General features: G+C 31.2%; 1 long non-coding RNA gene across 1 annotated transcript in view; it reads left to right on the top strand.

Moving 5' to 3' along the window:
• The window catches only part of LOC111098672, a 159,128-nt gene extending 149,653 nt beyond the window's left edge, over positions 1 to 9,475 (top strand). The window contains exons 5-6 of the long non-coding RNA XR_005369176.1: positions 7,382 to 7,545; positions 9,358 to 9,475. This is a non-coding gene — a long non-coding RNA (uncharacterized LOC111098672). The remainder of the gene's footprint in view (positions 1 to 7,381; positions 7,546 to 9,357) is intronic.
• The last annotated feature ends 6,898 nt before the right edge of the window (positions 9,476 to 16,373 follow it).

Here is a 16,373-nt window from a genome sequence, read left to right as displayed (position 1 = left end):
TTTCCAATTCTGGTGTCAAGTTCATGAGGTGAGAAACTAACATGTTTTTGGTTAGTAGATGTGTTTTGACCTTACCATTGTCTCTTTATGTTAATATACTCTCTAGTAAAAAAATTATGTTATGACCTAAAATGACCTGACAAAAATTTAGTCACATAATGCTTTTCCAAGTCCTAGTGCCTAAAATTCTGAGATTAGGGATTTATGTCTTGGAGTGTTGAGCCCTGTAAGATGTCTAAAAGTTTTGCTTCGACTATTTGGATGGCCTAACCACTGCTGGTTTCATAACTACTCTTCATATAGCTGTTAGGATGAACTTTCCATAATCAACGTATTTCATCATTTCTTTCTTAGTATAAGATTGGTAGCTCATTCCCTGAAGGATAAAATCAAAACTCTGTAGTAGTATTTACATGGTCTTCATGTTTTTGCAACAACTTTTCTTCACAGGTTTGCCTCCATGAACCCTACATTCTCTTCTCATTCATCTATGTGACCTCCTCCATCATGCACCCTATATTCCTTACCAATCCATAAATGTACCCTTTATTTAGGTACTTATATTATATTCCCATGTATCCATATATCTTCCATCATGCAACCTATTTTGTCTTTCCATTGAACTTCTCACTGTTCCCCATGTTATCTCAAAACCTTTATGCCATATGGTAAGGATATCTTCAACCCAACATTTACTGTCTGATACAGTCCTACTCATTTCAAAAATCAAAATTAATCTCTTTTGTGAAGGTTTTCTGTCATCATCTAGATTTTCTATCTAATTCCCTACCCTATTTTATCTCTTTATGGTGGGATACTACAGTACATTATACATATCCATATTTTGGGGTCTTCTCATTTTTAAAATAATTGAATTACATTGTTTTCAATGCAAATTAATATCTTGTTATGACTAAGTTTAAGAAAGACCTCACTTAAAAATATCTACTGCAATAAATTATCCTGTATGTATTATTTGTTAATTACTAAGAGATAGAAAGGGATTTAGACAGACTAATATTGAAAGACAACTCAGGAATCCTCTCAGGAAAATTTCCTTAATGATAAAGAGGAAATAGTCATGTTTATTCCTGATTTGAACAAATTATACAGTAAGAGTATTAAGTTTAACCTATAAAGTATGATCTTCAGGTGCCATATTTTCAGGACTTGATCTAAATATCATAAATTCTGGCTAGTTGTCTGAATGCTATTTTACATTCCAATCTGTCTCTGCTTTGAGATAGTCTCACTGAAACTTTCCAACTCCAAAGTGAGTCTTTTTGGGGCTTCAACTTTGGGGATGTAGAGCAGTTTCCAGGCAAAACTGGAAACTGGTATCCTGGTATCTCTGAGATGTGTGTGTGGGAGTGTGAACATGCGTGTGCGCATGCTGGCGACTTATTGATAGTTATCTGGTTATGTCTTCAGTATCTTACATACTGAGTAGACATTATCTAAAATTCATCCAGTTTTACCAGGGGCTTTATTATCATACTTCCTTTTGAAGAGAAGAGTATTACTGTAGAATTAAAATTAATTATCTTTTCAAACTAGATAATTTTTGTAGGATAGAAGATAGAGCAATATAAAATATGTGAAACAAAGTAATAGAATTATCACTTGAAGAAGATAAAAGATTATTTTCCATAAAATATTAATTTTGTTTATATTTTATTTATAATCAAGTGGACCACAAACAGCATATTCTTTTCCAGTATAATTACTACAAAGAAAACTTAAACAGCTAACAGGAGGCTAAATGCTTGGGGCAATGTACTGCTGATGAATGACTATGGGATAATGATAAATGAATCTCATTCTAAATTCTGTCAACGAAATAAATCACTTATGTCATCAATTTCATTAATATATTAACATTCCACTCAACCAGTATACCTTTTACTTGCCTTTTCCAGGGAAGCCTTTTCATTTCAGGAATATTATCTTGAGCTTTATGGAACTGCAAAACTATAATTAATTGTGGTCACTCTACACAGAAAAGCCCTTTGGTAGGCATCATTTGTTGGGAACTGGCCTTTGTATCCCAACTACCTAGTCAACCTTTAGGTGATGAAAACATAATTTTTCTGCAAAATGGGCATGGTTCCTGGAAAGTATGTGCCATGCCACAAAGGATAATTAATATTTCTGATAGAGTGTCCTAAATGTAGACATGGAAAAGATCTGGCTTATACAGAGGTGAAAGTAGTCACAAGTTGGTACTCTACGAATGCAAAATGGAGCATAATTTTTTTAAACTTTAAAATGGAGCATACTTTAAAGTAGAAGCTTCCTCTATATCCTCCACCTAACTTGGAAAATTTTAAAATGAGATAATACTTTGTTCAAGCACTTTTTTTTTTTTAAGATTTTATTTATTCATGAGAGACACAGAGAGAGGGCAGAGACACAGGCAGAGGGAGAAGCAGGCTCCACCCAGCAAGCCCAACGATGTGGGACTCGATCCTGGATCTCCAGGATCACATCCTGGGTGAAGGCCACGCTAAACCGCTGAGCCACCTGGGCTGCCCCAAGCACTTATTTTATGTAAATCTATAGTATATCAGATTACAAGGATTAAGGTAAATTCAAATGGAGAGTTTTAGGGTTGCTTGAAAAGAACTTCTATTAAAAGTTTCATGAGCTAACGCATCTGTTTCCTATAAAACTGATAGCTATTAGAATGTTGAATAGTAATAAAGTACCAAATAAAATAGTTATCTTAAGTTATCCTAAGGTAATGTTCAAAATTTTAATTATAAACTTTTTCAACTTGGAAACACAATTTATTATAATTGTTACCTAAAATTTTGTAAAGGTCATGTAGATAAACCAGAGAATGTTCATATTTAGTATGTATTATTCACAAATTTTATGTATATGTGTGTATTCATTCAGTCATTGGATAAATATTTATTTGGCACCTGTGATGTCCCAAGCACTGTGATAAGCTGGGGAATAATTGTGCACAAGACAAAGTCTTTGTTTTTTACTTTCTAGCAGGGATGATTCCAACTAATCAATAAGTATATTTATACATACTTTATTGCATTAATTTGAAGATACTTTTAAAAAATATTTATTCTCTAAATGCAGATACATCTTATAACTATTGAGCAGGATATGAAATTAATATAATTCTTATTGTCTGACAGCATTGTGAGATTGAGAAAACACCGCCAACAAAAGTTACATAATGAGGGTGAACTGCTGAGAAGAAAATCTTAGAGACAATAGTGTAGAAAACCCTAACTCCTCATGTCACTACATATTGTGTTATGTTGAAAAACACAGATGTTGATAATATTAAGTATAATATTAAGTAATAGGTAGAGAAATTGGATATTAAAATGAAGTTTTAGGTATATCTTCACTAATTTCTTTCATTTGCATTTTTCTTCTATGAGTACGTAAGAGAGTGATACATGATTAGGTATAGGCCTAATTTAGTTTCAAAGGTCTCTTTTGTTAAATATAAAATGGCAATTGTAGGCATTAAGAGAGGATTTTGTTAGTAAAATGGGTAGTACTTTTTCAATAGTGATTGTATTAGCTATTGATTTGTAATAGTATACTATAAAATTTAATGCTTCAAAATAACAATAACCATATTAACCTCACAGTTTCTATGAGGCAGGAATTATGGAGTTGCTTTGCTGGACAGCTTTCATGTGTCTTCTCTCATGAAATTGTAATCAGAATGTTAGCTGAGACTGCGGTCATCTGAAAGCTTGGTTGGAACCAAACCTTTTGATTCAAGGTGACTCAAGGGCTCAGAAGTTAGTGCTTCCTTCTTAGAAGGAAGGCTCACTTCCTCTGTTGGCCTCTTAATAGGCTTCATGAGTATCTAAGGTTGCTGACTTTTCTCACAGCAGGCCACTCAAGAGACTCAGACTCATTGTCACTTCTAAACATTTTATTCATTAATGTAGTCTGGCTCTCATTGAAGAGGATGGGAATTCGGTTAATCTTTTAAAGGGAGGAGTATTAGAGAATTTATGTACATATTCCAAAGCCGCAGTGTTTCAAACTGATGGTACTTCTTATACATGATATGTTACAGATTATTGAAATATAATAAGCCCTAAAAATAAATCAAGTGGGGTAGGATAGGATGAAAGTAACAGGGTTCTGCTACTTTAGGAATGGTCTTACTGAAGAGATGGATGAAAAACTTAACCAAGTATAAATCTCTGGTAAGAAAGTTCCTGACAGAGAAATGCTGGTGCAAAGCCTGAAAGTATCAGAGTATCTGGCTGTGCTAGCAATTAGCAAGGAAGCTAGCAGAACTGCCTTACACATTTTTCTTTAGGGTATTTTATAAATGGTTTTATTAACAAGTGACATTTTTACAAACAAGTATAATTTTTTTATTAGTATATAGAATAAGTGTTAATAAGAGTGATGAATCTTTGAAGAGTTTGAGATTATCCTTTTATAGCATTTTCTATCAGAAAACAGTACTCAGAAGGACTTGCTATGCTTTCTCCAGCATTTCTAGAAACAATTTTAAGAATAAATATTGGTAGGGCACCTGGTGGCTCAGATGTTAAATGTCTGCCTTCAGCTCAGGTCATGATCTCCAGGTCGTGGGATTGAGCCCATGGGATCCAGCCCCAAATTCGGGTCAGCTCAGTGGGGAATCTGTTTCTCCATCTGCCTCTCCCCACTGCTCTCTCTTTCTCTCTCTCTCCCTCTCTCAAGTGAATAAATACTTTAAAAAAAAAAAGAATAAACATTGGTTTTACACCATGCAATTGTGTTTTCCATAAGCAATATTATGTGTTTTGGAATAACTTTCTTGAGAATTTACTTTATTACCTCTAGATTCTATTGCTAAATCTTTAAATTTATTTATCTGAAAATTATCTTCAAGGCTCTTCTACTTTCTCCTACTTTTATTCATCCAACTCAGTAGTAAATACATGAAATCTTTACTCAGTTTCAACTTTAAACCAGAATGGGCAACAAAGAGCAGTTCTTTACTGAAAAATTATTCAATCAGAACAATCACTTGGTATGCAGTTGGCTCTGCTGAATGGAAGTACCATGTTGGCCAACATAACAAGTTTTCTCCCTCAGCTCTCACTATAGAAGTGACTGAATCTGATTTTGTAGTAAATGTTCAATGACTTATCTTTATAATAAAGCAGCACTTTCATCAAAGGTGATTTCTTTCTCTCAAAGTTTCTGATTTTTTAAAAAATTATCTTAATTTCTATTATGAATTTTTTCTCTTTCTCGTGTTTGTGGTTCACTAGGCATCAAGATACAGAGAAAATTGTAATGCATGGATATGTTTTCCATAGATATAGATATTTGCATATTCTGTTCCCTCTGGTTAATTAAGTACTGGTTTAAAATGACCATGATTAACAAATTGGTCAGTGATTCTCAAAGTGTGATCCCCAAATGACAGAAATAAATAACTGTTAGAAATAATAACTCTTGGGTCCCAACCCAGATCTGTTTCAACACATCTTCCAGATTACGCTAATATTTGCTCAAATTAGAGAACCACTGAGAGACAATATTAGACTTTACATATTGCTGCTTACATTAGTCATATGAGAGATCTGAGAAGGCTTATTAACACCATTAAAGCTTGTGGTTAATTATTTTCAAATCATCAGTACATATGAACACCATAAAATCAGATCTCTGTAATAAAACCAAAGGAAAAAAAAGATAAAAAACAGATGAAAGAATTCTTTTTATTTGTGGTTTGACTCTCTTTACTCCACTCACTTTTTTACAATGTTAAGCATCATAGAAACTGAAAATGCTTCAGGTAAATATTCTAATGAGGGTAACTTCTGCACTGGAAGATTTGGGTGAAATGATAATTATTCAATCTATCAATAAAGATTTTTGTCTAAAAAATGCTGTCAGGGTGAAAAAATCATATAGACTTTTAGTAAATTCTAACTTAGAATTCAAAACTATTCTTTCTCAAAATTAAAAAAAAAATACAGAAATGTGAAGATGTTAATCTACATATCCATTTACTAACACATCCAATGAAGTATTTGTAAAATTCTTAGCATTTATATCTCACTCAGAAGAACAAGAAAATCCAGTAACCTACTAGAATGTTAATGTGTAATTTACTATAGGTTCTCAAATGGGAAGGGTATATGTGTGAATGGACCAAGACTTTCAGGAGGGGTAAATAAAAGTTAAGAGACACATCAGTCTTTTGGCTCTAATCAAGTTGGGAAAGGTAACAATGTTACAAAAAACAAAACTAAATCTCTTTCAGGAAACATAAGAAACCCTTCTTCCATTATCCTGTCCTTTTTCAGAGACTCTATTTTAGCTTTGTAAATTTCCATCCCTTCTCTGCTTTTTCTACTAAGTTTTGTTGTTACATAAGTTAAATAGGTAAATATCACATATCCTTAGGGGAGAAATAAATGAATTGCTGCTATACTCAAATAACCTTTTCTTATTCAATGTAAAAAATAATAATGTTTTAATCACAACAGATGATATAAAAACTTCAGGGCACAATAATCAAATGGAGTAGCTAACATGGGGTAGAGAAGGAATGGATAGTTAGTATCTGGAGGCTACAGAAAATAGTGGAAAACAGAGTGTTCTTTTTTTTTTTTTTTACAATTCTAGGGGAAAAATTCAAGTTCTTATTTTGTATATTTAAGAAGTTAAAACCAATTATCTTTTTGCTGAGGTTCTTATATCTGAAGACATCTAAGTGTAATACCACATTGTACAAAAAGTATAATTAAAAATTTCAAGTAACTTTAGATGTTTAAATATATTACTATATTCCTTATTCTTTTAAGTGTTGACTGATGTAAGAACAATTTTTTTTTGTTCCAAGTAGTTTAAGATTGCCAGCATAGATGAGCTCATAAAAAAACACATTGTTAAAAATTAGAATCTAAAAATCTATGTGAGAATTCTAATTGCTCCAGAATGGAAACATGGACATTAGAATGACTTACATTAGAGTAATTTGTGATGTAGAGCTAAATTCTATTCTAAGGTAGTGTTAGACTAAGACCTCCTACTATAAGTGGAGACACTCTATGGTACATGAAACATAGATGACATAGACTTTCCTGCCTTCAGTATTAAGGCATCATAAATATTTGTTAAGAAAAGAATTAGGGTGACTAAAAATTGCACATGCAAAATTATCTCAAATTTTATAGCTTTACCTATATGATAAATGACTTCTTTCTTTTACTCTTTGACATGTACCCATTAAACATTGAAATAATTGAAAGTAGATTTATTTTGTATGTCTTTGTTGGAATTATAAAGATAGCATGCAATTAAAATTAGATCTATTAGCTTTCAAATATCAGATATTTGAAAAATGTTTAGAAAAGTTTTTTCTTATTTTTTTAAGATGACGGAAGCATTTGAGAATAATTGTTACTCCCAAAGAAAATATACATGTTTTAAAACCTAACAACTTCAAAGGTGAAGATACCAAGTAAATTGTCTTAACAAGATTACAAAACTTATACAAGAAACTAATTACATGACATGGAGTGCAAAACTCACAACCAGGTAGGATATAAACTTTTGTAGTTGGCATCTTTCTGTGATTTCAGGAGGAAAAAAATAGGTAATGGCTAAAGATCAAAGAAATATTCAATTACAATTTTGGGAACAGTCATTCTTCTGCTAAAGAAATAAGCAAATCATATGTCATCATTGTTTGAATGATGAAATATTTTGATGTTTTAGGCAAGAACAAAAATTATCTCAAATCCGTATGTCAGTATGTTTATTTGTGAAGTTTTCATTATGACAATCTCAACTTATGAGACTGAAAATATTTCTGTAACAACAAAGACAGTACAAAAGACATAGAAAGTCTACAGGAGTAGAGAATTACATACATTCTAAGTCAGCTTATTATTTTTTAAGTAGAAATTGTAAAAAATGTTGAAGTGGAATTTTTGTTAGAACCTTCTATGTTAATGAGCATTAGACACTTTTCATTTTCTCTTGTTTTTATTGTTGTTTTTCTTTTATAAGCAATACTAAGCTCAATATAAGTGTGTGAGGTGCCTAGTAAAAAGGCAAATTTAATATCAATTTACATTAATAGGGTATTGTATAATATTTGGAAGTGGCTGAAGTGCAGAGACTCTGAAATCAAATTGCACTACTTTACTAACTGCAAGTTATTTAACCTTTCTAAATCTCAGAAACTGAGACTGATAATATTACCTCATAAGCTTTTTGTAGAGTAAAATGAAATACTGTGCTTAAAATTTTTTACAAAATTTGAACCAAAGTGAATTGTCTTAATTCCTAAATATAATAAAATTATTATTATTGCTATTATGGGGTGATAATGATTTGGGACTCTATTCAGATTTCAATTATTCATCTCAATTGTTTATCTCCAATCTCACATACATACCCTTCTTTACAAGTATCTATCTGTAAAGAGAACAAATAATAAATTATGATCAGAGGGAGAAAATGATTTGAACACATTTAAAGTCATTTTAGAATTTAAAATTTGTAACAGCATTATTCAAAGCTATGAGATGTCTTAAGAGGTAATTGTTTTATTTTCACAAAAATGTGTTCAATCATTACCTAGAAACCCCAGCAAGGATGCTGTAGATATTCACAGACATCTCGTGAAATTACACTACATGGTCTTTAAGATTGCTTCCTACTTTGAGAGCATACAATACTATGACAGCTCTGACTGGAAAATAAGTGGGTGACTGTCTTTTAGTCATTCCATTCTTCTTTCCTTTAATCCTCTTCATACTGGTTGAGACAATGCATGATCTTTGGCAACTACTAATATGGGAATGGAGTGGGAATTAAACATAAAGACAGTGGTGATTGATGCTATAATCTCACCCCAGCAACAATGGCTATTGTTTTCCTGTGTCACTACTATGGACATTGGATTAAGAAGTTATTCAGAAAGCTTATGTAAGAACAATGTGGCCAAAGTATGGGTAATGGTAACAATATAAGGAAATAGAACATTATGGTTTATTCACGGATAAGCAACAGATTAATTTGTAGGATGATGCTAACTTCAAGCATTTGTTTTATTAATACCTAGCTGTGCAAATTTAGAAGGTGGCTTCTGCTCTTTGGGTCTCAGTTTTCTTATGGGACATAGAAAGAAGTATCCCAGAAGGGATCTTAAGTTTCTTTAAATCTCTAGGAGTCCATGATAAATTTATGAGGTCATACAAACCATATCATTTCAAAATTTATTCTTAGTTTCTATTTACTTAAAATGACTGGAAAATAAAAAATACTAAGTATTTGCATTAATTGTAATTTATACATGATGAGTTTAATGTCATAGTAATTTAGCTTTTATTTTCAATGTAGGTTTTCAATGTGGTCAGTCCTAATAATGATATTCCTGAGAATGTCTTCTATCTTTTTAATATTATGAATATAAACACAAAAATTTCATAAGCACTTGGATATTATGAAATAAACCAGGTAACAACAATTATAGTCATGTACAATAAAAGATAATAGGTATTCACCTGACAGATTCTTTCTGTACATTCTTATTAATTTCACTCTTCTAGAAATAAAATATTCATGTATTGCAATAGAACTGCTTCTCATTTCTTTTATCTCCTCCTAAATGTTCTTTTCTTTTTATATCTGTTAACTGTTTTTACCATCTTACCTTGCCAAACTGCTTTATACATATTATTTTTTCAGCAGCAATAAATGATTGTATGATTATTGTAAAAAAATGAGAAAATATACGACTCTAGAAATAAATGTTAAGGCCAGATTAATTGTAATCTATTAAGAAGGATCTGTAAAAATCTTTGGATTTCTTTCATCGGAGGATATTAGATCAAGGTAGTGACATAATATTATGTTAAATAATGTTAAGTAAATTCACTCTGTTTGCCTAGTGCAAAGTAGAATGCAGGGGCCAGAAGGAGAAGCAGAGACATCGGTTACGATGCTATTAAGAAGCATAAGGGAGAATAAAAGGCTTGAATCAGATGGTAGCAGCCAACGTGAAGAAAAATGGTTAATTTGGAGATATATTTTAAAAATAGAGCCAAGAGGATTTAATTGAATAGATATAAGGTATAGAAGCAAGCAAGAAAGAGGAAAATTTGAATCTGAATAAATAGATGGATCGTGGAGCTGTTTACTGAGATGTAGAATGTTAGGGAGGAGATAAACTGAACTTTGTCTTCGTCATGAAAAGTTTGAGATACCTAATAAGCATCTGAGTAAAGATGTTATTGTTAAGGGGGGTAAGCATTTGGAGTTCAGGGACATGTGCAGGCTGGAGGTAATTTGGGTGGTCTTTCATGTATAAGTATATTTAAAGTAATGAAAAGCATGAGATCACTAAAGACTGGGTTTTGACAGAGAAATATAGAGCTATGAAGACTAAGTCCTGACCAAGTTCTTTAACATTTGGAGGGAAAGAATCCAACAAAGAACACAGAAGGAGCACATTTTAATGGAGAAAAGCCATAGGAGTATGGCGTCCTGAGGCCAACTGAGATCGTTTTTAGGATGAGACTGCAGTTGTAGCAAATAATGCTGAAAAATTAAGTTATATTTTCCTATCTCAAACATGTTTTTAAAACATACTTCTTATTATTTGAACTGATATCTCATCATTTATGTACAGCGTAATTTATTTAACCAGTTTCCTTAACTAATACTAACCAGTATTAGTTTCCATTTGTTGTTGCTTTTGCAAATAACATTACAAAAGCATAAATAATGTTTTGGATTGAAGAGATGAGTTCTTCAGTAAGATAAAACATAGTGTAAAATTTGTTAGAATCACAAGCAAAAGATGGACGATCAAAAGCAGAAAAAGAAAGATGATGAATGTGGCACTTGGGTGGCTCACTTAGTTAAGCATTTGCCTTTGGCTCAGATCATGATCACAGGGTCCTGGGATAGAGGGATCCTGTGTCAGGCTCAGCCCTGTGCCCCTCCCCCTGCTCATGCTCTCTGTTTCGCTCTCAAATAAATAAATAAATAAATAATAATAAAATCTTTAAAAAAAGAATGATGATAAAAAGTACATGTCTTTATTTCTCTCAGGCAGATATCTAAGAGAAAGATTTCTGTACATCATAGGCTTAAATTCATAAGAAATTGCCAAAAAAGCTTCTCAGTAGTTGTACCATTTCACACTCTCACAAGACTGAATGCCTCCTCCATTTGTTTCCCATACCTGCCTACACTTCATATTATTATTCTAACATTTCAGTCATCTTACTAGAATTGCAGTGGCATTTTATTGTTGTTTGAATTTGCATTTGCAACTAATAATCCTTAATAAATTCTCAGGTGTTTATTGGCTATTTAAAAATCTTTAGCAAATTGGTCTTTTTTTTTCCTAGTTCTTTGTCAAATTTTATCTGGAAGCTTGTCTTTTTATTGATATATTAATGTTCTTTCTATACTCTGGATACAATTTCTACATCAGATACAGGTATTGCAACTATACTTTCACAAATTGTGATGTAGATATTGATTCCATTAGTGGCATTTTTAGTTTTCATAAGTTTTTTATTTTAATGAGTTAAAATTGATCAATTTTGAAATTTGTAATTATATATCTTTCTGTATCCTAAGAAATTTTTTACCTACCCATGATCATAAATATTTTTTCTTTCTAGTTTTCTGAGAGTTTTTTAAATTTTATTTTGAATGACTGCTGAATTTTATAAATATGTATAGAACATTTTTAAAATTTTCATAAAAATCTGCATACATGGAAATGATTGTATCATTTTATTTTTATTTTGTTCATTTAAGTTACACTGATGCTTCAATGTTCAATTTTGCGTTTCTGGATTTGTTTTGTCAATACTTTGTTAAAGATTTTTGCATTACTATAAATGACTGTTATTGACATAGAATTGTCTGTTCTTCCAATGGTTGTGTCTGATTTTAAATTCAAGATTTTGTTGCCTTCATAAAATGAGTTGAGAAATATTTCTTCCTCTGCTAATTTCTGAAAGAATTTGCCTAATATTGGTATTATTTCTTTTTAAAATATTTAAAAAGAAGACTGCATCAACTGGGAAGTATACAGAAAAAGGAAATAATAACAATAAAAGTGAAAATAAATTAAATAGAAGCAATCAAACAGAGAAAAATCTACAAAGTAAGTGTTAATTATTTTCTAAAGAATCAGCATAGTTGATCAATCGCTGACTAGACTCAACAGAAAAAACCATTGCCAAATGTTTTTGTTTCTGTTGTAAGAAGTTTAGGTTGTAAGAAGATATTTAATTATGAATTCAATTTCTTAGATATGGAGTTTTTCATTTTTTTCTTGTGTCAGTTTTAGATAATTTTCTTATATCTATAAATAAGTCCATTTCATCTAAGCAGTTGAATTTATGGACAAAAAATAGCTATGTGTGTGGAGACTACAGTAATATTTTTCATTTTGAATCTGATTTTGGCAATGTTTTTTCTATTCAGTCCAGTCAGAGATTGATCAACTATGCTGATTCTTTAGAAAATAATTAACATTTACTTTTGTAGTTTTTTGTTTGTTTCTATTTAATGTATTTTCACTTTTATTGTTATTATCTCCTTTTTCCTTATACTTCCCAGTTGATGCAGTCTTCTTTTGTAATTTTGTACAGTGGAAGCATAGATCATTGATTTACATTTTATTTTTCACAATATAAGCATTTAAAGCTTTGATTTGTTGCTAAACACTATTTTAGATTCATCTCATACATTTTTATTATTTTACTTTTACTTTCATCCACTTTGAACTCATATTTAATTTCCTTTGTGAGGTTGTTGACCTAAGGCTTATATAGTGAAACACAGATTAATTTCCAAATACTTGGGAATTTTCTCACAAATTCTTAAATACATTTCTAGTTTAGTTGTGTTTACTGTGTTCACAACACACTCTGATATAAAATCTTTGATATTAGGGCAGCCTGGGTGGCTCAACCATTTGGTGCCACCTTTGACCCCAGCATGATTCTGGAGACCTGGGATCACATCCCTCGTCGGACTCCCCGCGTGGAGCCTGCTTCTCCCTTTGCCTGTGTCTCTGCCTCTCTTTCCTATGTGTTCTCAGAAATGAGTAAATAAAAAGTCTTAAAAAATAAAATAAAATAAAATAAAATATTTGATTTTATTGAGACTTATTTTTTGTACACATGAAATAATTTTTAATTTGTGGTGTGTGGGCTTAGTGTTATTTACATATTCATTAAGTGAAAGTGATTACTGATATTATTTAAATAAAATATAACTTTACTTGATAGACTGTTTTTGTCTATCATTCCATTAATTTAAGAGGAAAGCCACTAAAATTTTCTATCATTGTTGCTTTTATTTTTTTTACAAGGAGTATTTTTGTTTAAGATTTTATTTCTTTATTCATTCATGAGAAACACAGAGAGAGAGGCATAGACATAGGCAGATAGAGAAGCAGACTTCTGGTAGGGAGCCTGATGTGGGACTCGATCCTAGGACCCTGCGATCATGACCTGAGCCAAAGGAAGATGCTCAACCACTAAGCCAGCTGAGTGCCCCTTATAGAGTTTTCAGTTTTAATGTATTTTGAAGTTATACTTTTAGTTGCATATATATTCAGGATTGTTATAGCTTTCTGTTACATGGCTCACTTATCATTATGAAACATCCTTAGTAATATTCTTCTACTACAATATTCCTATTTTAAAATATCTCTCCGGTAAAACGTATTTGACTATTACTTTTTAAATCTAGTAAAAATTTCTTTCAATTAAATAATTTTTGATGTAATTATTGATATGCTTGAGTCTACTATCTTGCTATTTGTTCTTTACTTGCTCTTTATTCCATTTTTCTTCTTCCCTGACTCTTGGACTAATTGAATTTTTTTGGTGTTTATTTTTTTATCTCATCTAATAGCTTTTTAGTTATGTTTGTTAATTAAATCATTTTTATTTTAGTATTTTCTTTACGAATTACAATATGCATCTGTAACATCGCTCTCTAGCTTTGAATAAAATGAAATCAATGTATAATGCAATAATCTTATAATAGTATAATTTTATTTATTACTTTTTATCCCTTATGCTGTATTTGTTATATATTTGTTATATATATGATATATATCATAAACTCCATAATGTATTGTTTTTCTTGTTATTATTGCTTAAGTACTCAATTTTCCTTTAATGAAATTAATATAAAAGAAAACAGATTGTTAAAAATCACCCATTAGCTATTTCCAGTGATCTTTATTTTTTCTATCCTATATTTCACTTAAGCCTGAAGAACCTCCTTTAAAATGTCTCATAGTATAGTTCTGGATATGGCAAATGTTTTCAGCTTATATTCTCAGCCAGGATAATTTCCAAATAAGTACTACCCTTATGTAATTTAGAATGAGAGTTCACTTAGGACCTTTTAAATTAAAAAAAAAAATTATAAGTGTGTCCTTGAAGAAAGGCAGAATTAAACCATTCTCTTTTTATACTGCTACCAGAACAACAAATTACTTTGCTAAGCTATATTACAAATAATAGTGTGGTTTGCTTGTTAAAGATCATTCTACGTTCCTTTTCTCTTTCAAATAATAGTACTTTGAGAGAAGGGATACGAGTTTGGAAAGAAAAAAAATTGACATTTAAGAAATATAATTTTGAACCTTTATATATATATATTTCTGTTTCTTATTATTATCCCATAATTCACTTTGTAATGAATATTCACTTTGCAGGTTTTTTGCTTTTTAGCTATGAATAGGGGGAAATATGTTTCACATTCTTTCAAATTATTGATAGTTTTAAGGATTGTTTTTTCTAAATCATTTTTATTTTTATAAGGCAATTTTATTTTTAAGGGAATAAGGCTTATTGAGTTTGTCATATGTAAATGCAAAATCCTACAAAATTACTTTTATTAAAAGAAATCTAAGTATCTGGTTCCTGTAGTGGATTTTTCAACTGCTTGAACCTCATGTTTAGTAAGTCTGTCAAACAAGGAGTGCTATTAAAAGATACGCAGCATTAGCTGACTCACAAAGGCTAATGGTTAAATTTCCTTAGCTCTTGTTTAGTTATTATGTTATAAAATAAGAACTACAAAAATAAACATTTATTTGTAGTCATAATAGCTGCCAGTTCTATCATGGTTTCTAAACGAGCATATAATTAACTAAAATAACAAGCTCACAAATATGTACTTGCAGTACAATTTTTGCTAGGTGGAAGCTGGTGAAGTGCAAAGTCCCATGCTGTTACAAATGTTGTTAATATTAAATATCTCTTGGCACTTTTAACCTCTATTAACAAAAATAAGTAAAACTGAAAAAATATTAATGTACTCATATCATTTTGCTTTCTATCAAAAAATATTTTTGCATTTTCTACTGAAAAGGCAAACATTTTATTTCCAATAGCTCTTTCCCTTTCAATCGCAAAGAATTTCCTTTAGAAATGATTAGATTGAAATAATGTATTTTGCTATTTCAAATATCTGTTCATTTACTTTTAAAAATTTTGTTTGTTAAAAATCTTTATTAATTTAGTTGGTCATGGTAATTATTACTACATTAGCAATGAGTATCCTCTAGAATAAATAAAAACCCCTTTAATTAGTAATGGTGCTATTGGGAATAAACTATTTCTTCAAAGGATTCAAAGAATAAATATTGACTATATCTTGGCCTTTATTTTTTTGTTTTTGTTTTTGTTTTTTAAAGATTTTATTTATTTATTCATGAGAGACACAGAGAGAGACAGAGAGGCAGAGACACAGGCAGAGGAGAAGCAGGCCCCATGCAGGAAGCCTGATGTGGGACTCGATTCCGGGACTCCAGGATCATGTCCCAGCCAAGGACAGACACTAAACCACTGAACCACCCAGGGATCCCTATATCTTAGCCTTTGGATGATACATAATCTTTGAGGTACAATGGCCACTAATTTTTTAAATTAATTAATTAATTATTTTAAAAAGAGAGAGAGCAGGTAGGTGAGCAGAGGGAGAGAGACAAGCAGACTACATGCCGAGAAGGGCTTGATCCCACAACCCTGAGATTATGACTTGAGGAAAGATCAGGAGTTGGACACTTAACCAACTGAGCTTCCCAGGCACCCCACAATGGTCACTAATTTTTCTGGAAATTCTTATTTTGCTTTTTATTACAGTGAGGCAAATTACAACTCATAGTTGTTTACTACTTCTTAAAACTGGAAATAAAATAGTACCTAACTCATTATTAGTTGTTGAAACTTCATATGTGTAGTCACATATCGTAAAGATTTAGTGCATACGTCTTTGCCCTGTTGCCTGGTGTATAGCAAGTTCATAGTAACTGCTACCTCTTCCTCTTCTTTCTTTTATTTACTCCCCTCCTCTTCCTTCGC

This window comes from Canis lupus, chromosome 14 (genome assembly GCF_011100685.1).
Source record: "Canis lupus familiaris isolate Mischka breed German Shepherd chromosome 14, alternate assembly UU_Cfam_GSD_1.0, whole genome shotgun sequence".
NCBI classification, from domain to species: Eukaryota; Metazoa; Chordata; class Mammalia; order Carnivora; family Canidae; genus Canis; species Canis lupus.
The sequence above is the reverse complement of the archived record's forward strand: the minus strand, read 5'-3'. Positions and strand labels throughout refer to the sequence as shown.